Source organism: Mya arenaria, chromosome 6 (genome assembly GCF_026914265.1).
Source record: "Mya arenaria isolate MELC-2E11 chromosome 6, ASM2691426v1".
Classification (NCBI taxonomy): domain Eukaryota; kingdom Metazoa; phylum Mollusca; class Bivalvia; order Myida; family Myidae; genus Mya; species Mya arenaria.
This window is the reverse complement of record NC_069127.1, coordinates 49,456,243-49,482,432: the sequence shown is the minus strand read 5'-3', so window position 1 is coordinate 49,482,432 and position 26,190 is coordinate 49,456,243.

Genomic DNA, 26,190 nt, shown 5'->3' with positions numbered 1-26,190 from the left:
TGGAAACCACACAAGGGGTAGTACTACAATGGCAACCGCATAGAAGGCAGTACTACAATGGAAACCACACAAGGGGTAGTACTACAATGGCAACCGCATAGAAGGCAGTACTACAATGGAAACCACAAAAGGGGTAGTACTACAATGGAACCCACACAAGGGGTAGTACTACAATGGCAACCGCATAGAAGGCAGTACTACAATGGAACCCACACAAGGGGTAGTACTACAATGGCAACCGCATAGAAGGCAGTACTACAATGGAAACCACACAAGGGGTAGTACTACAATGGAAACCGCATAGAAGGCAGTACTACAATGGAAACCACATAGAAGGCAGTACTACAATGGAAACCACACAAGGGATAGTACTACAATGGAAACCACACAAGGGGTAGTACTACAATGGAAACCACATAGAGGGTAGTAGTACAATGGAACCCACACAAGGGGTAGTACTACAATGGAAACCACATAGAAGGCAGTACTACAATGGAAACCACATAGAAGGCAGTACTACAATGGAAACCACACAAGGGGTAGTACTACAATGGAAACCACATAGAAGGCAGTACTACAATGGAAACCACACAAGGGATAGTACTACAATGGAAACCACACAAGGGGTAGTACTACAATGGAAACCACATAGAGGGTTGTACTACAATGGAAACCACATATAGGGTTGTACTACAATGGAAACCACATAGAGGGTAGTAGTAGTACTACAATGGAAACCACATAGAGGGTAGTAGTACAATGGAAACCACAAAGAGAGAAGTAGTACAATGGAAACCATATAGAGGGTTGTAGTACAATGGAAACCACACAGAGGATAGTACTACACTGGAAACCACATAGCGAGAAGTACTACAATGGAAATCACATATATGGTAGTACTACAATGGAAACCACAAAGAGAGAAGTAGTACAATGGAAACCATATAGAGGGTTGTAGTACAATGGAAACCACACAGAGGATAGTACTACAATGGAAACCACACAGAGGATAGTACTACACTGGAAATCACATAGCGGGCAGTACTACAATGGAAACCACATATATGGTAGTTCTAAAATGGAAACCATATAGAGGGTAGTTCTAAAATGGAAACCACATAGAGGGAAGTACTACAATAAAAACACATAGACGGTAGTACTATAATGGAAACCACATAGAGGGTAGTACTTCAATGAAAACCACATAGAGGGTAGTACTAAAATGCAAACCGCGTAAAATGTAGTACTACAATGGAAACCGCATAGAGGGAAGTACTACAATAAAAACACATAGACGGTAGTACTATAATGGAAAACACATAGAGGGAAGTACTACAATGATAACCGCATAGAGGGCAATACTACAATGGAAACAACATAGAGGGTAGTACTACAATGGAAACCACAGAGAGGGCAGTACTACAATGGAAACCACAGAGAGGGCAATATTACAATGGAAACAACATAGAGGGTAGTACTACAATGGAAACCACAGAGAGGGCAGTACTACAATGGAAACCACATAGCGAGAAGTACTACAATGGAAACCACATATAGGGTAGTACTACAATGGAAACCACATAGAGAGAAGTAGTACAATGGAAACCACACAGAGGATAGTACTACAATGGAAACCATATAGAGGGTTGTAGTACAATGGAAACCACACAGAGGATAGTACTACAATGGAAACCACACAGAGGATAGTACTACAATGGAAACCACATAGATGGTACGAAGTACTACAATCGAAACAACATAGAGGTAGAACTACAATAGAAACCACATATATGGTAGTACTATACTGAAAACCACATAGAAGGGTAATACTATAAAGGAAACCACATAGAGGGTAGTCCTGTAATGGAAACAACATTGAGGGTACTACAATTGAAACCACCAATAGGGTAGTACAATACTCGATCCAAAGAAAGGGGTAATACTATAATAGAAACCACATAGAGGGTAGTCCTGTAATGGAAACAACATTGAGGGAACTACAATTGAAACCACCAATAGGGTAGTACAATACTCGATCCAAAGAAAGGGGTAATACTATAATAGAAACCACATAGAGGGTAGTCCTGTGATGGAAACCACATTGAGGGTAGTACTACAATGGAAACCAGATAGAGGGTAGTACTACAATGAAAACCACATAGAGGGTAATGCTGTAATGGAAACCACATAGAGGTTTGTTTTATTATGGAAACCACATAGAGGGAAGTACTTTAATGGAGACATTATATAGGGTTGTACTAAAATGGGAACCACATAGACGGATGGACTATAATATAAACCACGTAGAAGGGTAGTACTTATATGTAAACCACATAGTGTGTAGTACTTCAATGGAAATCATAGAGTGGTAGTACTACAATGGAAAACACATAGAGGGAAAGTACGTGTGTGGAAACCACATGGATGGTTGTACTGTTATAGAAACAACACGGCAGGTTGTAAGCCAGATTGCTAGTACTATACTTATTTGTACTTGTTAAGATAGATGACACCGGTTATAATGTATATACTCTTAATATTTACCTGTATGTTAGAACTGTACTCATAGCATTAACAGCTTCCTTATTACTTAATAAGTCTCATTTCATTGTGCAATATATGTCTGATCATTCAGCCTAAATGATTGTTAAGAACTCCTATAAACACCAATACGACAAAAGAATCTGTTGGATAAAGAGCTTGAAAAAGCAGTTACGTAAGTTGGTTTAAACAATGATTAGGTATGAACTAACAGAATGTTAAAATTTGCGTTTATGTTTGCAAACTACACATAGCCTACTAGACTTAAGAAGTTTCGAGAGGGAAGCTTAATTCCTACCAGGTTACAGTTATATTATATTATTGATTGTCGAATGCTGTTTGTTGTGCCAGCACGACATTTATGTTTTAAACGCCATGCATACAGTTCTATCAAGGGAGATAATACTTCCTTGCAATTGATGTGTGCTTGTCAGTATTACCTTACTTTGATCGTCTTTCAAAGATGTAGTGCATACAACGGGGCATGTTGTGATATAAATCTCAGTTTGCACAACACATTAAAATAGTTAAATGTATACTAATGGCACCAAACAATTAGAATTCAGAAGAACAATTCCTTTGAACTAAACTAAAGTAAAGAGGCGGTATTTATAGCTAATGGTTATTATATTAACAATAATTAATAGTATATTCGATTTTCATCATTTCAGCGTTGAAGGTAATTGTTAATATATTCTTAACATAAACCATAATGTATGAAGGTTTCAATAAAGAGGTAACAACAAGGTATGTATAACTAAAGTATGTAAGATGGTCTCGACGGATAATATTACATTCTCAGTAGTTATAACTTTGTAACTGGTAAGTAAGTGCAGAAGGATATCTTTCGAATGATGTTTTCAGGCAATAACATACGAAAGATGTTGCGGTTTTCCCGCCGATTAACATTCTGATTTGTTTGTCTATCTCACTGTCTATTCATCAAAACAATAATTTTTAAGTAGTTGTGAAACCCTTTTTATTGCAGCAGCGTTCTTGTGTGCCAATTTATGTTCTGAGAGAGTTCATGTGACACACTTTTGGCCACAACCACGTCTGCTGCATATACGTAGGCCTCGGTACAGCAGTTGAAGAAGATCTATTCAATAAAACATGTATTCCACCGTAAGGCGACACGACCGACCATGACCCGTGACCAAAGCCACACATAGATATAAAACGGAAATCACATAGAGGGTAGTTCTATAATGTAGATCATAAAGTGGTAGAACTACAATGGAAACTACATAGAGTGTAGTACTATAGTGGAAACCACAGAGAGGACTCATACAACAATGGAAACCACAGGAGGAAGTACTACAATGGAAACTACATAGAGTGTAGTACTATAGTGGAAACCACAGAGAGGAGTAATACAACAATGGAAACCACAGGAGCTAGTACTACAATGGAAGCCACAGGGGGTGTAGTACTACAATGGAAACTACATAGAGTGTAGTTCTATAGTGGAAACCACAGAGAGGAGTCATACAACAATGGAAACCAAAGGAGGAAGTACTACAATGGAAACTACATAGAGTGTAGTACTATAGTGGAAACCACATTGATGCTTAGTACTACAATGGAAACCACAGGAGCTAGTACTACAATGGAAGCCACAGGGGGTGTAGTACTACAATAGAAACTACATAGAGGAGTAGTACAACAATGAAAACCACAGGAGGTAGTACTACAATGGAAACCACATAGAGGAGTAGTACTACAATGGAAACCACAGAGGGAGTAGTATTAAAATGGAAATCACAGGAGGTAGTATTACAATGAAAACCACAGGGGGGGGGGGGTACTATAATTGAAACCACAGGAAGTAGTACTACAATAGAAATCAGAGAGGGGTTAGTACTATAATGGAAACCACAGAGGAGGTAGTACTACAATGGAAACCACAGAGGGTAGTACCAGGGGACCAGAGAGGTGGTAGTACTACAGTGGGGACCACAGAGGAGGTAGCACTACAGTGGGGACCACAGAGGAGGTAGCACTACAGTGGGGACCACAGAGGAGGTAGCACTACAGTGAGGACCACAGAGGAGGTAGCACTACAGTGGGGACCACAGAGGTGGTAGTACTACAGTGGGAACCACAGAGGAGGTAGCACTACAGTGGGGACCACAGAGGAGGTAGCACTACAGTGGGGACCACAGAGGTGGTAGTACTACAATGGAAACTACAGCGGGTAGTACTACAATGGAAACCACAGAAGGGGTAGTACAACAATGTAAACCACAGAAGGGTTCTGGCGTAGTTCTACAATAGAATCCAGAGAGACGGTAGTACTACAATGGAAATCACAGAAGGGGTAGTACAACAATGTAAACCACAGAAGGGTTCTGGCGTAGGTCTACAATAGAATCCAGAGAGAGGGTAGTACTACAATGGAAATCACAGAAGGGGTAGTACAACAATGTAAACCACAGAAGGGTTCTGGCGTAGTTCTACAATAGAATCCAGAGAGAGGGTAGCACTACAATGGAAATCACAGAGGGGGTAGCACTTCAATGGAAACCACAGAGGGGGTAGCACTTCAATGGAAATCACAGAGGAGGTAGCACTACAATGGAAACTACAGAGGGGGTAGCACTTCAATGGAATCAACTTAGAAGTTTGTACTACAAAGGAAACCTCATAGATGGTAGTAGTACTTCGGTGAATACTACTTAGAAGGCAGTACGATTATGAAAACCACAGATTGGGTAGTACTGCAATGGAAACCACAAAGGGGGAACCTCAATGGAAACTACATAGAAGGCTGTATTATAAATAATAAAATTATAGAGGGGTAGTACTACAATCAATAAAATCAACTCAGAAGTTAGTACTCCAATGTAAACAACATAGATGGTAGTTATACTACAAAGGAAACCACAAAGACGGCAGAAGTACTACATAGGAAACCACATAGAAGGCAGTACTACAATGGAAACCACAAAAGGGGTAGTACTACAATGGAAACCGCATAGAAGGCAGTACTACAATGTAAACCACATAGAAGGCAGTACTACAATGGAAACCACAAAAGGGGTAGTACTACAATGGAAACCGCATAGAAGGCAGTACTACAATGTAAACCACATAGAAGGCAGTACTACAATGGAAACCACAAAAGGGGTAGTACTACAATGGAAACCACAAAATGGGTAGTACTACAATGGAAACCACAAAAGGGGTAGTACTATAATGGAACCCACACAAGGGGTGGTACTACAATGGAAACCGCATAGAAGGCAGTACTACAATGTAAACCACAAAAGGGGTAGTACTACAATGGAAACCGCATAGAAGGTAGTACTACAATGTAAACCACATAGAAGGCAGTACTACAATGGAAACCACAAAAGGGGTAGTACTACAATGGAAACCACAAAAGGGGTAGTAGTACAATGGAACCCACACAAGGGGTAGTACTATAATTGAACCCACAAAAGGGGTAGTACTACAATGGAAACCACAAAAAGGGTAGTACTACAATGGAAACCACAAAAGGGGTAGTACTACAATGGAAACCACAAAAGGGGTAGTACTACAATGGAAATCACAAAATGGGTAGTACTACAATGGAAACCACAAAAGGGGTAGTACTATAATGGAACCCACACAAGGGGTGGTACTACAATGGAAACCGCATAGAAGGCAGTACTACAATGTAAACCACAAAAGGGGTAGTACTACAATGGAACCCACAAAAGGGGTAGTACTACAATGGAAACCACAAAAAGGGTAGTACTACAATGGAAACCACAAAAGGGGTAGTACTACAATGGAAACCACAAAAGGGGTAGTACTACAATGGAAATCACAAAATGGGTAGTACTACAATGGAAACCACAAAAGGGGTAGTACTATAATGGAACCCACACAAGGGGTGGTACTACAATGGAAACCACAAAAAGGGTAGTACTACAATGGAAACCACAAAAGGGGTAGTACTATAATGGAACCCACAAAAGGGGTAGTACTACAATGGAAACCACAAAAAGGGTAGTACTACAATGGAAACCACAAAAGGGGTAGTACTACAATGGAAACCACAAAAGGGGTAGTACTACAATGGAAATCACAAAATGGGTAGTACTACAATGGAAACCACAAAAGGGGTAGTACTATAATGGAACCCACACAAGGGGTGGTACTACAATGGAAACCGCATAGAAGGCAGTACTACAATGTAAACCACAAAAGGGGTAGTACTACAATGGAAACCGCATAGAAGGTAGTACTACAATGTAAACCACATAGAAGGCAGTACTACAATGTAAACCACAAAAGGGGTAGTACTACAATGGAAACCACAAAAGGGGTAGTACTACAATGGAAACCACAAAAGGGGTAGTACTATAATGGAACCCACACAAGGGGTAGTACTACAATGGAAACCGCATAGAAGGCAGTACTACAATGGAAACCACAAAAGGGGTAATACTACAATGGAAACCACATAGAAGGCAGTACTGCAATGGAAACCACACAAGGGGTAGTACTACAATGGAAACCACACAAGGGGTAGTACTACAATGAAAACCACACAAGGGGTAGTACTACAATGGAAACCACAAAAGGGGTAGTACTACAATGGAAACCACAAAAGGGGTAGTACTATAATGGCACCCACACTAGGGGTAGTACTACAATGGAAACCGCATAGAAGACAGTACTACAATGGAAACCACACAAGGGGTAGTACTACAATGGAAACCACACAAGGGGTAGTACTACAATGGAAACCGCATAGAAGGCAGTACTACAATGGAAACCACAAAAGGGGTAGTACTACAATGGAAACCACACAAGGGGTAGTACTACAATGGAAACCGCATAGAAGGCAGTACTACAATGGAAACCACAAAAGGGGTAGTACTACAATGGAAACCACACAAGGGGTAGTACTACAATGGAAACCGCATAGAAGGCAGTACTACAATGGAAACCACACAAGGGTTCTGGGTTAGTACTACAATGGAAAGCACAAAAGGGTTCTGGGTTAGTACTACAATGGAAAGCACAAAAGGGGTATTACTACCACATAGAGGGCTGAACTTTAATATAATCCACATAAGGGGTAGTACTATACTGGAAACCACATAGAGGGTTGTTCCATAATGGAACTAATTGAGGGTAGTACTTTAATAGAAATCTTAGAGGGTTAGTTCTACAGTCGAAACCACATAGATAATTATACTATTATGGACACCACGCGAAGGGTGTTTCAACAGTTGAAACCACAAAGATAGTTGTTCTATAATATAAACCACATAGAGGGTTGTTCTACAATGAAAACCACATAGAGGGTTGTTCTACAATGGAAACCACATAGAGGGTTGTAAAAAAATTTGACACCACATAGAGGGTAGTACTATAATGGAAATACACGGATGGTAGTACTATAATGGAAACCACATAGAGGGTTGTTCTACAATGGAAACCACATAGAGGGTTGTACTATTTTTGAAACCACATTGAGGGTTATACTATAATGGAAATACACAGATGGTTGTACTATAATGGAAACCACATAGAGGGTAATACTATAATGGAAATACACGGATGGTTGAACTGTAATGGAAACCACATAGAGGGTTGTACTATTTTTGAAACCACATACAGGGTTGTTCTACAATGGAAATCACATAGAGGGTTGTACTATTTTTGAAACCACATAGAGGGTAGTACTATAATGGAAACCACATAGAGGGTTGTTCTACAATGGAAATCACATAGAGGGTTGTACTATTTTTGAAATCACATAGAGGGTAGTACTATAATGGAAATACACGGATGGTAGTACTATAATGGAAACCACATAGAGGGTTGTTCTACAATGGAAATCACATAGAGGGTTGTAGTATTTTTGAAACCACATAGAGGGTTATACTATAATGGAAATACACGGATGGTTGTACTATAATGGAAACCACATAGAGGGTAATACTATAATGGAAATACACGGATGGTTGCACTGTAATGGAAACCACATAGAGGGTTGTACTATTTTTGAAACCACATAGAGGGTTGTTCTACAATAGAAATCACATAGAGGGTTGTGCTATTTTTGAAACCACATAGAGGGAAGTTCTATAATGGAAATACACGGATGGTTGTACTATAATGGAAACCACAAAGAGGGTAGTACTATAATGGAAACCACAAAGAGGGTTGTATTATAATGGAAACCATATAAAGGGTTGTACTTGAAAGGAAACCACATAGAGGAAAGTAATGTATTGGAAACTACAGGGAAAAATACCGTAGCCAGATAATTGACGGTATGTGTATATTGAAAACAATTGACGAGAAACACACAACGTCATAAGATATCAAAGATAGATGGCAGATACACTGGAATATGTTTATTAATTAATGTCAAATGGGTTTCCGTGTTTGAACGGGCTTAAATTAGTTGTACCCAATCAAAAATCATAAATAATGGCAAACTTTAACATGTAAGCCGGATTACTAGTACTAAATTGTACTCGTAATGACAGATAACACCGATTTATAATGTAGATGCTCTTAATATTTACCTGTGTTTTAGAATAGTACTCATATCACTTATAGCTTCCTTGTTACTTAATTCGTCTCATTTTATTGTGCAATATATGTCTGATCATTAAGCCAAAGTGATTGTTGTAAGAAAACATTTAAACACCATTACGACATACGAATCTGTTGGATAAAGTGCTTAAAAAGTACTTTGTAACTTGTAAGTTGTTTAAAAAATGAGGTATGAACAGACAGACTGTTGAATTTGCGTAGATGTTTGCAAAATAAACCAGACGGGGATTAAAAGCACATAGCCATTTTCTGATGCATCAGCATTCCATTCCTCTTCCAAATTTCTGTTTGTATCAAAACTATTACAAACCGTTCTATCGTAAGCCTTAAAGTCACATGATCATATTTATTTCAGTCAGTTAAATGCTAACATAAGTTTTAAACTTGTTGTCCATTTTGCATTTGATTTCAGGCGCTGCCTATACGCGAGTACGCGGCTGAATCCACATTATTCTGACAAAAAGAATCCAAAACCAATTAGCCGTAGTTGCAGTATGCATGCTTGACTACATGATCCTAAAACTTTTACAATACTAAATAAAACACATCAAAACGCCCAGAATGCACAAGATCGAACCATTGTTTTCAAAATTTTCAGAGGGGGCATGGCCCCCACCCCCTCCCAAATACAGTAATGAATCAACATGAATAGAGGGCTAGCTACGCCCCTAGCTTTTATGTCAATGCAAATATCATTTGACTGACTGGGTTTGTCCGTCTTGTTGTTAGCTCATTATAATTATTCATTTTCGTTGCGCACACATGCTCAACTTTACATTCAGCAAGTAATATAATTTGGGACTTACAAGCTATGTTTTGGTTTTCTTACAAATTTAACTTGTTATGTCCAATAAAACGAAAGCATTTTTCAAATTCGGTAAACATTTATTTAAGTCGTTATTGATATTTACCAGGCACAGGGATCGATTTAAATAGAGTTCATGTAGTTTAATATGCATAGATCAGCCAAGAATAATATGTATTATATCTATCAAATTACTGCATTCCGTAGACATTACTACATTTCTGGATAAAATAATACAATCGTTTAATGCTGGATACATCACAGCATCTTACACCATGTGTGTACTAATGTGTGAACGTGTCTGGCAGTGCAATGTTAAAGCTGCACTCTCAGAGATTTGATTTTTTTACAACTTTTGAGTTTTTGTCTCGAGAAGAGCAAATTTGTGCATAAATATCTGCAAACCAATGATATAAGATTGCTGACAAAAGATAATATCGCAGATTTTGATAATTACCGTTCGGAAATTAATGTTTCATGGCTTAAACCGTTTCTTACGGTTTAATAAAAATGCATAAAACATCAATTTTTGAACTTAAAAATAAAACTCTGCGATCTAATGTTTTGTCAGCAGACTTATATAACTGGTTTCCATGGATTTTCGGTAAATCTGGCTCGTTCCAAGACAAAAAATTGAAAAGTTGTCAAAACGTTCAATCTGTGAGAGTGCAGCTTTAACATCAAATACAACAATCCGCTCATAAGTTGCAGCTGGTGCGCTTCTGGTTGCTATCAACAATAAGATCATACCTATTATGTCCCCTTAAATAATAATTCCTTGATCCGCACATAATAACTACTATTGGTAAGAAAACTTTTGGCAATGGAAATGTGTTGGGACACAGAAAACGGAAGACTTTTGATGGAATCAGCTCCTTTCTTAAAGAGTGATAGTGGTGATATAAAAATCAAACCTGAACCATCAGATTCTACTACAATAAACCTTCAAACGAAGAATGACTTAATATCGGTTAATGAGTTTACCTTCCATTCAAAACATACGAACTGAAATACTCGTATCTCAGTTCACTCTACTGTAAATTTCACTTACAAACACTTGTGAAGTATTTAAATGCTTAACAGTTGCGTCAGCCATTAATTATGCAAAAGAAAATTTCTTCGGTTATAGTTTATTGTTATGAAACTATTCCTATTTTATAGCGAATTTTATTATTATTATTGAGCTGTTGAAGTAGTTTGTAAGGGATCCTGAACATAAAACATGCACATGTTGTATATCAAATATTCCCATAAACGTGTAATTATAACAATATCATCTGCAATACATTAGTATGTAAGAAGGTTTTTTTCGGTGAAATATCTTCAGATCTATCGATGTAAAATTATAGAAACATATTTTGGTATATCGTTTAGAGTGTCTCATTCGAGTGATTTATATTTAGAAAATATATTACACTTTTCCTATCCTGATTTTTCCAGTTTTTTTCCCTTTCAAACTGACTCTAAATCATTTTATCGCATCGCTCTGTGTGTCAGTTAAATTCCCATAGCAAACATCAACGTCATTCGTTGGCCTCGACAACTGCATTAAAGAAGAACCAATAAATGTTTGAAAATTGGATACAATACTAACAATCGAATTAATAAATTTGGATAATTTTTATATCATACAATATTAATCGTGTAATCTCAGTTTCATACAGATTTTAACGTTATTAGATGGAAATGTTAGGTGTTGTATGGATCACTCATCATGAAGTCATTTGTTAATGAACGTTTGGATATGTGTTGAGTTCTCAAACACTGATTCAACTCAGATCGGTTAACCGCCTAATAAGGACGGCGAAACATTAAAGGGCTACACCGTTTTTCCAATACTTAAATCAAAGCTTAGCACGATAATTTTTGAGACTATAGTCCTTTCCGCGTATACCGATTTAGGACGGGTTTTACACCAAAATCGAACGCTACAGTGACTATCCGATTACGGGTAGTTCCAATCGCGATTAAATTGTTTTGAAAAGGGAGTGGTCCAAACTACAAAGTGTAACATGTGGTTACATGGAGGCCAATTACGAGGATACAGTCGATGTACATTCGACCATCGAAGACAGAGCAAAGGACATACAGTTTTTCTGTACCATCAAGATGTAACCTCGTGTGACCTTCGCCTCAATTGGGTTTTCCTGTGACATCAAGATATAACCTAGTGTTACCTTTTCCGTAAACAGGTTCTCCTGCGCCATCAAGATGTAACCTAGTGTTACTTTCGCCTCAATTAGGTTCTCCTGCACCATCAATATGTAACCTCGTGTGACCTTCGCCTCAAATGGGTTTTCCTGTGACATCAAGATATAACATAGTGTTACCTTTTTCGTAAACAGGTTCTCCTGCACCATCAAGATGTAACCTCGTGTTACTTTCGCCTCAATTAGGTTGTCCTGCACAATCGAGATGTAGCCTAGTGTTACTTTGCCTCAAATAGGTTCACATGCACCATTAAGATGTAACGTAGTGCTACTTTCGCCTCAAATAGGTTTCATGCGCCATCAAGATGTAACGTAGTGTTACTTTCGCCTCAAATAGGTTCTCCTGCACCATCAAGATGTAACGTAGTGTTACTTTCGCCTCAAATAGGTTTCATGCGCCATCAAGATGTAACGTAGTGTTACTTTTGCCTCAAATAGGTTCTACTGCACCATCAAGATGTAGCCTCGTGCTACTTTTGCCTCAATTAGGTTCTCATGCACCATCAATATGTAACGTAGTGTTACTTTGCCTCAAATAGGTTCTCCTGCACCATCAAGATGTAACCTCGTGTTACTTTCGTCTCAATTAGGTTCTCCTGCACCATCAAGATGTAACGTAGTGTTACTTTGCCTCAAATAGGTTCTACTGCACCATCAAGATGTAACCTCGTGTTACTTTCGCCTCAATTAGGTTCTCCTGCACCATCAAGATGTAACGTAGTGTAACTTTGCCTCAATTAGGTTCTCCTGCACCATCAAGATGTAACCTCGTGCTACTTTCGTCTCAATTAGGTTCTCCTGCACCATCAAGATGTAACGTAGTGTTACTTTGCCTCAATTAGGTTCTCCTGCACCATCAAGATGTAACCTCGTGCTACTTTCGTCTCAATTAGGTTCTCCTGCACCATCAAGATGTAACCTCGTGTTACTTTGGCCTCAATTAGGTTCTCCTGCACCATCAAGATGTAGCCTCGTGTTACTTTCGCCTCAATTAAGTTCTCCTGCATCATCAAGATGAAGCCTCGTGTTACTTTCGCCTCAAATAGGTTCTCCTGCACCATCAAGATGTAGCCTCGTGCTACTTTCGCCTCAATTAGGTTCTCCTGAACTATCAAGATATAGCTTTTGCCTCAAATAGGTTCTCCTGCACCAACAATATGTAACCTCGTGTTACTTACGCCTTAAATAGGTTCTCCTGCACCATCAATATGTAACCTCGTGTTACTTACGCCTCAAATAGGTTCTCCTGCACCATCAAGATGTAACCTCGTGTTACTTACGCCTCAAATAGGTTCTCCTGCACCATCAAGATGTAACCTCGTGTTAAGTACGCCTCAGATAGGTTCTCTTGCACCATCAATATGTAACGTAGTGTTACTTTCGCCTCAAATAGGTTCTCCTGCACCATCAAGATGTAACCTCGTGTTACTTACGCCTCAAATGGGTTTTCCTGTGACATCAAGATATAACCTAGTGTTACCTTTTCCGTAAACAGGTTCTCCTGCACCATCAAGATGTAACCTCGTGTTAAGTACGCCTCAGATAGGTTCTCCTGCACCATCAATATGTAACCTCGTGTTACTTTCGCCTCAAATAGGTTATCCTGCACCATCAAAATGTAACCTCGTGTTACTTACGCCTCAAATAGGTTCTCCTGCACCATCAAAATGTAACCCCGTGTTACTTACGCCTCAAGTAGGTTCTCCTGCACCATCAAGATGTAATCCCGTGTTACTTACGCCACAAATAGGTTCTCCTATACCATCAAGATGTAATCCCGTGTTACTTTAAACTCAATTAAGTTCTCCCATATTACCAGGGTATGTCTGGGCGCCAAATATTAGACTCAACAGTGCGTTCACAAGACGAAAGCATCAACAACATGAATCTATGTTTGTTATTATACTGGGATGTTTTAATATCATATTTCAAAACAGATGCAGCTAATAGCTAATCAAATACTTAGTCGGTCTTAAATTAAAGTGCAATATGTTTTGGTCATAAAGCCACGATGATAGTGAAGATTGTTCAGAAAAAAAAGTTTATGAATATTTAATCATCAAAAACAAAACAAGTCACTATCATGAAAATTATTTTAAGCCTTGCAATTGCAGTATGAAAGTGTTGCCAGCTGTGTCTGAGCATGGGTAGTATAATTGAATTCAAATGCATGCAATGATTTGCGATTGTGTGGAAATTGATGTGATACTTGGTGTCTTAAAAATAGTTTTGGAAATTTACAACGAATTGATAATAAACATTTTTTTCGGATCTGTTGATTACTACAGATAAAAGCATACAGAAATAACCTACCGGGTGTTTGCTTATTTGTGCATTTGACTGTGAAGTAATGCTTACATACGGTAACACAGAGGTGACACTCGCAACACTTTATTTATATTGTGGCCACAACTTCGTAAGTAGATTTAATAAGTTGTGGCCACACTTTACTGAAAGTGGCCTTAAGTTACTAAGTTGTGGCCAAACTTATCTAAGTTGTGGCCACAAGTTACTAAATTGTGGCCACAATATAAATTAAGTGTTGCGAGTGTCACCTATATGCCACCGTACTTACAACACAGAGAACATGCTCATAAATGCAGCTTGCTCGTCTCTTGGTATCAGCAGTATATAACTCGGTTAGTTTCCTAATTGAAGATAGTTAATTGTCTAATTTGTCATCAATTGCTACCTGGGTGGTTAGAAATGCAACGGTCTTTTGTGGTTAAGTGCAGCACCAGGAATGACGTCACTTTCACGTCAAAGCTAAATCTCCGAATAAAACATTGTTGTCATCATTTTAAAATGAGGATGAAATGTTATGTTTTCAACTGGGGATTTTTTAGGAATCACACGGCCCCATTTTAATGGTTTCAGGATACACCAACCTCAAATTGATTCAATTTTGCAATTTTCAATCATTTGCTGGCAATTAATTGTTCCTCTAGTTTTCAGGAAATTAATTCCGATGACATTCAAATACAACTAAGTGATTTGTAGGAATATGCAATCTAACAGTAAATGACAGGCTGTTTGCATAAAACACCAATAGTAATAGCAAAATCCTTTAATGCTTTTAAATATGATACAAAACTTTAATATGTATATTCTTAAAAATAGGTAGTACAGCCTTGTAACGCCACATAGCATCGCCACATAAACGTGTGTTTTTTTCGTTTATGCGGTGATTTTCAACGCATAAACAGGGCGACGCTCAACGCATAAAGCAGAAATTGCTTATATGGGGCGCAACTTTGCCTTTTTGTCACATAAAGAGGATTAACTTAACCATTTATTATAAAGCTAAAAAATAAAGTTCTAATATTTCAACAAAAAAAGATGGTGATGACGTTAATGATGATGATGATCATGATGATGATGATGATGATGATGTATAGACTGCATAGACTGCCCTTTGTTTCATTTAAAATGGTGGTGTAAAAGGAAAGTTATCTTTGATTTAAGTGTTCATCTTAAGCAAAATTTTGCCCTCCGACGTAGCATATGTGACGTAATTTATCACGTGGTATATACACACTGTATATTTTTTTTCTCGATAAATAGTTTTCTATATTCTGTTAAAAAAGCTCCATTCTAGTGCGTAATGAAATTCTCACCAGTACTGTCACAATGTTTCTTTCATTTAATTGTATATCATTCCAGTTTCCTACTTCAATCGGAAGTCGAGTATTTCTTGTTTTAAACTTTACTAAATAGTTCAAAAGAAATTCAGGTGTTTTTACTATTCTTCAAATTGAAAGTTTTCTTAAACAGTATATAGCTAAAGCATGTTCATGGTGTATTTTAAGTAGAATACCACTCGTTTATGTATAGATCATATAACTTCATTTGAACGGACATTTTAAGCCATAATGTGTTTGGGAATTCATGATTATCCAACATATAAATCATACCACAGTTGACAAATATATGGTCAATGTAAAGGTCACTGTTACTAAAAATAGAAAAAACTTTACGCCCAATAATTTAAGTTAGGAGTAAATGGATAATGATGAAAATTGATGTGTAGGTATCTTATGTGTTGAGCAACTTTGAGGTTGCTTTCAAGGAGGCGAGGTCAAGGTGATGATTACTGTTAATAACATTTGAGAAATTGTTTCCGCCCCTAAACTTATGTAAGAATTGATGGACAGTTATCATTCAGTTATTAATGTGATGAAAGTTGATGTTAAGGTACATACTGTGACAAGCCTAGCTTAGGACTGTTTAAATGACGGGGTGAGTTTAGGGTCAAAGTCACTGTAAATTAAAAAAAGAAAAATGTTTTTCCCAATTGCTTTAGGCAGCTACTTTTACATGACTTATACAAGAATTTCATTTGCTAAAAAATCTGATTGCCCATATTAAAATCCTTGTTCCCTTAATACCATTCCATGATCTCCTATAGAAAACAACAAAATCAATCCTTATAAATGGTATTATTTTGGAAGTCTCAGTGAAGCGATATTCTTTAAAAATACAAATCTCAATGCCAACATTCGCAATTTTAAAAATTCTAAACGAAAACATCCAGAACTACCTCCGCAAGATGTGCAAAACATTTTTACTGTTGGCAAAAAAACCCTAATAAATAACAATCACAGCAAATCAAAAACCTCTGATGTTGTTTTTGTTATATTTAACAAAATTTCTTTGAAACTTTTTGACAGATGAATTATTTCTACAAAGTAAAGACTTGCATTTCATCCGATATACAAATCGAGGGCTCAACGCAATACTGTCGTAACTCCATTTTTCAAAATTGTTCAGGAGAAGGAAAAAACTTTCTTAATTTATATGTGTTGGATATATTTAAAGTATTTGAACATAACAATTTTGTACTGTATGATAGTTTTAAACCAAAAAATATATTATCTTCAAACAGTGAACACCAAAGATGAATTTGATGAAAATTTGACTTACTACAGTTTTCCACCTGATATTATTTCAATTTGAGAAAATATATTTATGCAAAACTGTTGCACTTTTTATTTTTGTCATTATCAATGAGAAATATGGTTAATTACTAAACTCTAATGGACAACTTTTATATAATTATGATAATTATTATTACAACCCATAGTGCATCATGTTTGAAAATGCTCGTTATTCGAGTTGAATAGAAGTCTAACTTTACACCTAAATAATGGGAAAGGGTCAAGCTCTATGATCCTTAAAACAATGAAGCATTAATCAGAACATAACACAACATGTCTGTATTACTTTTGAACATTTAATCACTCAAGTATTTAATTTTCACAACAAGATTTTGTTCATTCTGTATCTCAAATTTAACAACAATATTTATTTAAAGCTTTAACAAAGAATAGATACATGATTTAAACATTAATAATTCAAAAACAGATCATTTTCGCAAAGCTAAGCACACTCAATACTGTCATTCAATTCTAAAATACTTTCATTTTATATGCTTTACTTTATAACAATCATTCCCATATAACTGACAAAAATTGGCAAATTTCTTGATAATTCCATCTGACTGCCTGATAAAATTTCTTTAAAAAATCAGCGAAAATGTTTTTGAAAAATATAAAAAAACATGACCTTCACTGGAATCTTAAATGATAATATTGACCATTGTTTTCAAATATTTGGTTTGTTTCCATAAAGGGGAAGTTCTTATTAATATACACAAGTTCACTTGTCCTATGAGCTCTACTCAACTGGTTCAAAAACACTTTAGGTCATTGCCAGAAAATATGTTTTAGTCAAAGCAGCATAACACCAAGTAAAACAAGTAAAACAATTTTTTTCGGATGACTTTGGAAAACTATTTTCAGACTACAATGTGTTGAATGCATGTGTTTCAAGCATCAATACAAAACAATCAAACATATTGTTTTTGCCCTGTCAGTCAGTCAGTCCGTCAGTCTGTATGTCACACTTTGTTTCCGCTCAATAACTATAGAACGCTTAGACCCTGAGGAACTTCATACATGGTATGCTTGTTGGTCATGACTTCTAGATGACTCCTAATTGATTTGATTTTGAGATCAGTAGGTCAAAGGTCAAGGTCACCATGACCTTGAGGTGAAGAAACGGTTTCCGCTCAATAACTAAAGAACGCTTGCACCCAGGAACTTCATACTTGGTATGCTAGTTCTGGGATCAGGTGGTCAATGGTCAAGGTTGCGGTGACAAAACATTCTCCGCTCAATAATTAAAGAATGCTTGCACCCAGGAACTTCATACTTGATATGCCAATTGGTCATGACTAGTAGATAACCTCTATATATTTTAAGGTCAATTGGTCAGAGGTCAAGGTTCATGACCCTGAGGGGAAAAACATTTTCCAATAATTACTAAAGAAAATTTGCACCCAGGAACTTTATATTTGGTGTGCTAGTTGGTCATGACTAGTAGATGGCTCCTATTGAAAGACCGCAGTGACTGTCAGGTAAAAAAATCTGATTAATTACTGAAGAATGCTTGCACATAAGACATTCATACTTGGTATGTCAGTTGGTAATGACTAGTAGATGACCCCTATTGATTTTCAGGCCAGTAGGTCAAAAGTCATGGTGACCTTGAGGTAAAATAACGGTTTCCACAGAATAACTAATGAACACTTTGACCCAGGAGCTTCATACTTTGTCCATGTTCAAGACTTGAATAGGAAGTGACGTCAAAGAAGAACAACTACCACTAGGTGATACGGTTTGACAAGCTCATGTGTTCACAGCAACGCGTGAGAGCCACGGAATCCATGTAGCATCGACCTCAAAGCTTTGCATCTTTCTCGTGTTTCTCGCAAAATAGAAATAAAAAGTGTGTGACCTAAATATTTGTTAATAGTTTGTCAACGGAACACTAACTTTCTAAGTGAAACTAGAAGCACTAGTATTAAAGTGGCGAAAATAAATTAATTTATTAATGCCTTTAAAGAACAAAAGAAACATATTTTCACGGGTTACAAATAACATGTATGTATGAATTGAAATAATTCATAATCAATTCATGTCCTTTTTTATTGCATATTTTGAAATATCATGATGATACATCTTTTCCTCATTTCAAATAAATAAAACAAACGTATTTTCTATACCACTTACCCTCTGCAAGAGGATTAAAACCATGCTTTGTCCGGTCACTTCAGAAAACACGGACTTCTGTTTACTGCCCGCACGAAATACTCGTGCATATAAATCACTCGTGCGACTAAAACGGTGGTTATTCCATTAAAAACAAGGGAAAATAATTCGTTCTAATTCGTTTCACTCAAACGCAGAAAATAATATTTTCGTGTTTTAAAATCAATATAAACATTTGAATTTATATGACATTCTGGTAAGCGGACTTAACAAAAATATTTGTATCATCTGGAATTATATTTGTTTGTGAAATATTTTGGGAATATTGTTTCTTATTTATGGATGTACAGCAAGAAAAGAAACATGATGACGGACATACGCTATGAACAACTCGGGTAGGAAATGACGTTTAGCGTTCTGTGATGTCATATCCTGTATTGCAATACTGATTTGTGGTGATATAAACACATATCCATATACATTCATGTATAACGAGAGACTAAATGTATGAATGCATATAAGTGACAGAGGCTTTAAAGCTGCACTCTCACTCTTTGAACGTTTTGGCAACTTTTTTATTTTTTTGTCTTGGAACGAGCCAATTTTTGCGAAAACTTATGGAAACCAGGTATATCAGACTGTTGACAAAGAATTAGATCGCAGAGTTTTATATCTAACAAAAAAAATTGATGTTTAATGCTTTTTTCTTAAACCGTTAGAAACTGAATGCAAAGGACCGATTTCTTTTAACTGAAGGTAAGCCTTCCCGCTGTATATTGGATACTCAACAACACTACATAACTGAACAAAACCCTCTGTTCCCATAAAAGTCCACTATTTACGCTACTGTACCTCTTATTCCACCCCAAATGTTATCCCTGTAATGCCACGATTGATACGGACGTTTGATAGCAGTCAATAGTTTGGTCATAGTTTAGTTAGATGGTAATTTGGGATCATTAGATGCGATTTGGGGATCTCAAATTTCTATCTATAAAGTATTGAAGGTAAATTTTGCCATTTTCTGTTTTTTAAAAATATAAAATGCTAATGTTTCTGGTGAACAGGTAATATTTTGCTATCGTTTCTTTTATTTTGGGCAATTTTTATTTGAAACTGGTGGACACACCCTCGAATTCAAATCTGCGCCTAGGCTTCAAACCTGTTGTCTGCTAGCCGACGTTTATCAATCTCGTACGCAGTATTCTCCCTTGACAAGCAAAATGAATATCTGCATATGGCTGGAACTCAACTATATACACTTTTTTAATTGCCCTGTCTCACCTCTTCTATTTTGGTAGTCTTGACCTGCAATTTTCCATTGGATTTCGTTAAAAGAAAACAATAGAAAATACATTTTCTACAAATGATTAACATTTTATTTACCGAAATGACATTTTTCTATGGTCACGGAATTTGCATGGTGTGTGCTTAAAACACCTTAGCGATGCACAAAGAAATATTCACATCCTTAACGTGCTTAAAGCAGAGTTTTCCCAGCACAATGGCCTAAGTGGGGTTGAAGTGCGTCCAAATGCCTACCACCCTGGCATAGTGGCAATACCTATGATTGTTTCACGTGCACCCGCCAGAGCTTCCAGCTGTAACAGCGTATTTAGCGATGCATAAGGCAATGTTCACGTGCTTAATGTGTCCAAACCAGAGTTTTCACAGCACAATTGCCTATGTGAGGTTGAACAGGCTACATCGGCTACATAGGCTGCACGTTGCAGCCTGTTTACTACACAGGCTACATAGGCTGCATGTTGTAGCCTGTTTACTAAACAGGCTACATAGGCTACATAGGCTAACTTCACAGACATTTGTGGCGATAGCCAGTAAAATACTTTGATTATTGTCACGTGAGATTAAATGTATCACATGATTTTGTTTAACTATTTTAGGGGGATTAAGAAACAGTGCTGAACGGTCAACTGCAATTGGGGGTCAATTGCGAAGTATAAATCACTTATCCGGAGCTTGATATGGAGGTTACTTTAGAGTCAGACTAAGTCTGTTTCTGGTAAGGAGTGTGGGTTATATTCTGCAAAGTAGTTAAAATCGTAAAGAATGTAAAATTACTACGCAATCCACTTGCAATACAGTAAAATAAAAGAATTATGACAATGTAACCGTCCATAAACTCCGAGGTTGTTGTCTATGAATAATTGCCGAGGTGTTCCGATTGACCCCTGATTAGCCGATGCGTTACTTACGTTACAGATAATACTGTCAATGGTCCATATTGCACTCAAATATAAAACATTCAATTAATAAAACATGCAAAAATATACTTAACACTTAAAGGGACCTCTGTTTCAAATATAATAAGTATATGCATATTTTAACTGCGCCCCAACCTGACAGTACCCACTTGAATACAAACATAATTTATGCATACTTTAACTACCCCAACAGGACAGTACCCACTAGAATACAAATATAATGTATGCATAGTTTAACAACACCCCAACAGGACAGCGCCTACTAGCATACAAATACAATATATGCATAGTTTACCAACTCCCCAACAGGACAGCGCCCACTAGAATACAAATACAATATATGCATAGTTTAACAACGCCCCAACAGGACAGCGTCCACTAGAATACAAATACAATATATGCATAGTTTACCAACGCCCCAACAAGATAGCGCCCCTTAGAATACAAATACAATATATGCATAGTTTAACAACGCCCCAACAGGACATCACCCACTAGAATACAAATACAATATATGCATAGTTTAACAACGCCCCAACAGGACAGCACCCACTAGAATACAAATACAATGTATGCATAGTTTACCAACGCCCCCACATGACAGCGCCAACTAGAATACAAATACAATATATGCATAGTTTTACTACGCCCCACCAGGACATCACCAACTAGAGCAGTATATATTTCAAGTAATCCGTGTCAGTGCAGCACATTCTCAATTTAAGTGACACTCTTATTCAATACCATTGCGTACATATGTATAACAAACATATATTTTGACTCATAAACCTTTAACTACTTACGTTAAAATGCATTAAGGGATAATATTAATTACTGATAACAAGATTGTAACCGTGTATTTAATAGATGAAAACGCAAAAAAAACCATTAAATGATTGGTGAAATGCTTAAAGATTTAGAAGAACTAAATGATCTACTATAATCTCAAATGGTAGAAATACTATGTTTAATGCACATTTTTTTCAAATTAAGATATGTGTTATTCAATAGAACCATTGTTTTCGACATTTATTCATCCTTTTAGGAATAATAAACTACAGTGTTAATTGTGGTAAATCTTATGTGGGAGTAAAAGTGCATCTTTAAAGCATCAACACATATTATATTGTGTATTGATTATATTGTATTCGAACAATGCTTTCTAGCCCCTGGACACGTGAATATTTAGGTTTGAGTGAATGGAGTGGCAGGTGGTCAGTATTGTGTATGTATATTGGTCAGTACTGGTCAGGTGAAGGCAGGAGCGATCCAAGACGGATGTTTCGTAATGGCTGTCATCAGGAAAAACGTTTCTGATTATAGGTATTTGAGCTTTTTTTAAAATTTAAATGCATAACGCTTCCTGATATTACGATTGGTTGGACTATATATAAATGAATTGTTATAATATGTGGAACTTATCTGCTTATAAACGTCCATTGTGTCACCATCGCAAGAAAACCTCGCAGGATCGAACATAGTCACCCACAAACTGGCACAAAAACTACCCCCGCACCCCACGTCAAGTTGTCAACCCCACCACTTCTTTATGACGCCATAATGGTTTACAGGTAATTTCAATTTTGCTCACATTTTAGTATTATGTAGTGTGTGTGGGTTAGAACCAGAGCGCCGTGCTAGTGTTTCCAGATGTGTTAGAACCAGAGCGCCGTGCTAGTGTTTCCAGGTGAGTTAGAACCAGAGCGCCGTGCTAGTGTTTCCAGGTGTGTTAGAACCAGAGCGCCGTGCTAGTGTTTCCAGGTGTGTTAGAACCAGAGCGCCGTGCTAGTGTTTCCAGGTGTGTTAGAACCAGAGCGCCGTGCTAGTGTTTCCAGGTGTGTTAGAACCAGAGCGCCGTGCTAGTGTTTCCAGGTGTGTTAGAACCAGAGCGCCGTGCTAGTGTTTCCAGGTGTGTTAGAACCAGAGCGCCGTGCTAGTGTATCCAGGTTGGTTAGAACCAGAGCGCCGTGCTAGTGTTTCCAGGTGTGTTAGAACCAGAGCGCCGTGCTAGTGTTTCCAGGTGTGTTAGAACCAGAGCGCCGTGCTAGTGTTTCCAGGTGGGTTAGAACATGAGCGCCGTGCTAGTGTTTCCAGGTGGATTAGAACCAGAGCGCCGTGCTAGTGTTTCCAGGTAGGTTAGAACATGAGCGCCGTGCTAGTGTTTCCAGGTGTGTTAGAACCAGAGCGCCGTGCTAGTGTGTCCATGTGGGTTAGAACCAGAGCGCCGTGCTAGTGTTTTCAGGTTTACTACAATTAAAACTTGTTGAAAGCCAAATCTCTTTTGCATTTAGTTCACGGCGAAAGTGAAACAATAAACACGTTTTGCAAAATTAAGATAAAAAATAAATCAAAACGTATGTTCCACTCCACTAAATAGGTCATTTAATTTGTCATGAGCGTGAATTTAAGAAATACACGAGAAACAAGCATGCATTTTCTTTTGGTAATTGACTGATGATGATGGTGGTGGTGGTGGTTGTGCTGCTGCTGCAGATGATGATGATGATGATGATAATGCCAGATGAAGATATTGACAGATGAAGTTAATGACATGTGAAGACGATGATGATGGTGATGAGGATGAAGAGGGGGTGAGAAGAAGAAGAAGAAGAAGAAGAAGAAGAAGAAGAAGAAGAAGAAGAAGAAGAAGAAGAAGAAGAAGAAGATATTCACATTGCAAAAAAGCTGATGAATTGATTCGTTAATACATTTCAAGTTTTGCCCATTCAAAGTTAATTAATCTAATTTACCCAGGTTGGCGGGATGAGGCATTACTAGCACTGGAGTTCGCTTCCTCTGCTGCAGTGGACAACACCATCAACAAAGTTATGTTTCATTTTGCGCGCTTTTTTAGAATTTGTTGAAAGTCCGAAACTCTGTTTCAATCAATAAGTCAATTATTCTTTTTTAAAGAAATACACATTAATGAATAGGCATTTTCTGTTGGTTTTTGAAATCTTACAGTGAACATGTTAAAAGGCACCAGCATTGTTCCCAAGATCTCTTTAACCGAACCCAAGTAGTAGAAAATGTTTATTTAGTTTTTGTGTGTTTCAATAAATATAGTATTGTTTATTAGATGGGGCATTCAAAATTAATTAATCTAATCTTGGATAATACTAGTTTATATGCACTTTTATTCATATGTTTAATATTTGTTTGTATTATTATTGTACTTGATTTAATTTCATATGAACTTTATATGGGGACATGTGGTGCTGCTTCTGTTCAAATGTTTCAGCGTCTACTGTACCGGAAGGGTCCCACCAGCCACCAGAAGAGATGCCCCTTGCAGTGGAGTTGGCTACTGATGACCCCCCCCTCCACCCCCAATGAGGCGATGGCTCATAGCAAGACTGGATGAAGTAAGAATAGGTGTTAAAACCTAATTCAAATATATATTGATAAAAAATAATGATAATAGTGAAATGTAAAATGCGTACAGTTAGTGATAGTTCTAGTGTTAAATATGTAATGGACGGTGATTATGGTCTTGTTTTCGGAGAATGAAGATGAGGATGAGAAGGCGGGTGAGGATAAGGATGAAGATGAGGATGAGAAAAAAGAAGAATGCTTTTGCTCGTGGTGATGATGGTGGTACTGCTACTGCTGCTGCTGCTGATGATGGTGCTGCTGCTGCTCCTGCTGCTGCTGATGGTGAAGATAAGGATCATAGAGATGAGGATAAAAAAGAAGAATGCTTCTGCTCCTGGTGATGGTCGTGGTGGTGTTGCTGCCGATGATGATGATGATGGTGGTGTTGCTACTGCTGCAGATGATGATGATGATGATGATGATGATGATGATGATGATGATGATGATGATGATGCCAGATGAAGATATTGTATTGACAGATGAAGTTTATGACAGGTGAGAAGAAGAAGAAGAAGAAGAAGAAGAAGAAGAAGAAGAAGAAGAAGAAGAAGAAGAAGAAGAAGAAGAAGAAGATATTCACATTGCAAAAAAGCTGATGAATTGATTCGTTAATACATTTCAAGTTTTGCCCATTCAAAGTTAATTAATCTAATTTACCCAGGTTGGCGGGATGAGGCATTACTAGCACTGGAGTTCGCTTCCTCTGCTGCAGTGGACAACACCATCAACAAAGTTATGTTTCATTTTGCGCGCTTTTTTAGAATTTGTTGAAAGTCCGAAACTCTGTTTCAATCAATAAGTCAATTATTCTTTTTTAAAGAAATACACATTAATGAATAGGCATTTTCTGTTGGTTTTTGAAATCTTACAGTGAACATGTTAAAAGGCACCAGCATTGTTCCCAAGATCTCTTTAACCGAACCCAAGTAGTAGAAAATGTTTATTTAGTTTTTGTGTGTTTCAATAAATATAGTATTGTTTATTAGATGGGGCATTCAAAGTTAATTAATCTAATCTTGGATAATACTAGTTTATATGCACTTTTATTCATATGTTTAATATTTGTTTGTATTATTATTGTACTTGATTTAATTTCATATGAACTTTATATGGGGACATGTGGTGCTGCTTCTGTTCAAATGTTTCAGCGTCTACTGTACCGGAAGGGTCCCACCAGCCACAAGAAGAGATGCCCCTTGCAGTGGAGTTGGCTACTGATGACCCCCCCCCCCTCCACCCCCAATGAGGCGATGGCTCATAGCAAGACTGGATGAAGTAAGAATAGGTGTTAAAACCTAATTCAAATATATATTGATAAAAAATAATGATAATAGTGAAATGTAAAATGCGTACAGTTAGTGATAGTTCTAGTGTTAAATATGTAATGGACGGTGATTATGGTCTTGTATTCG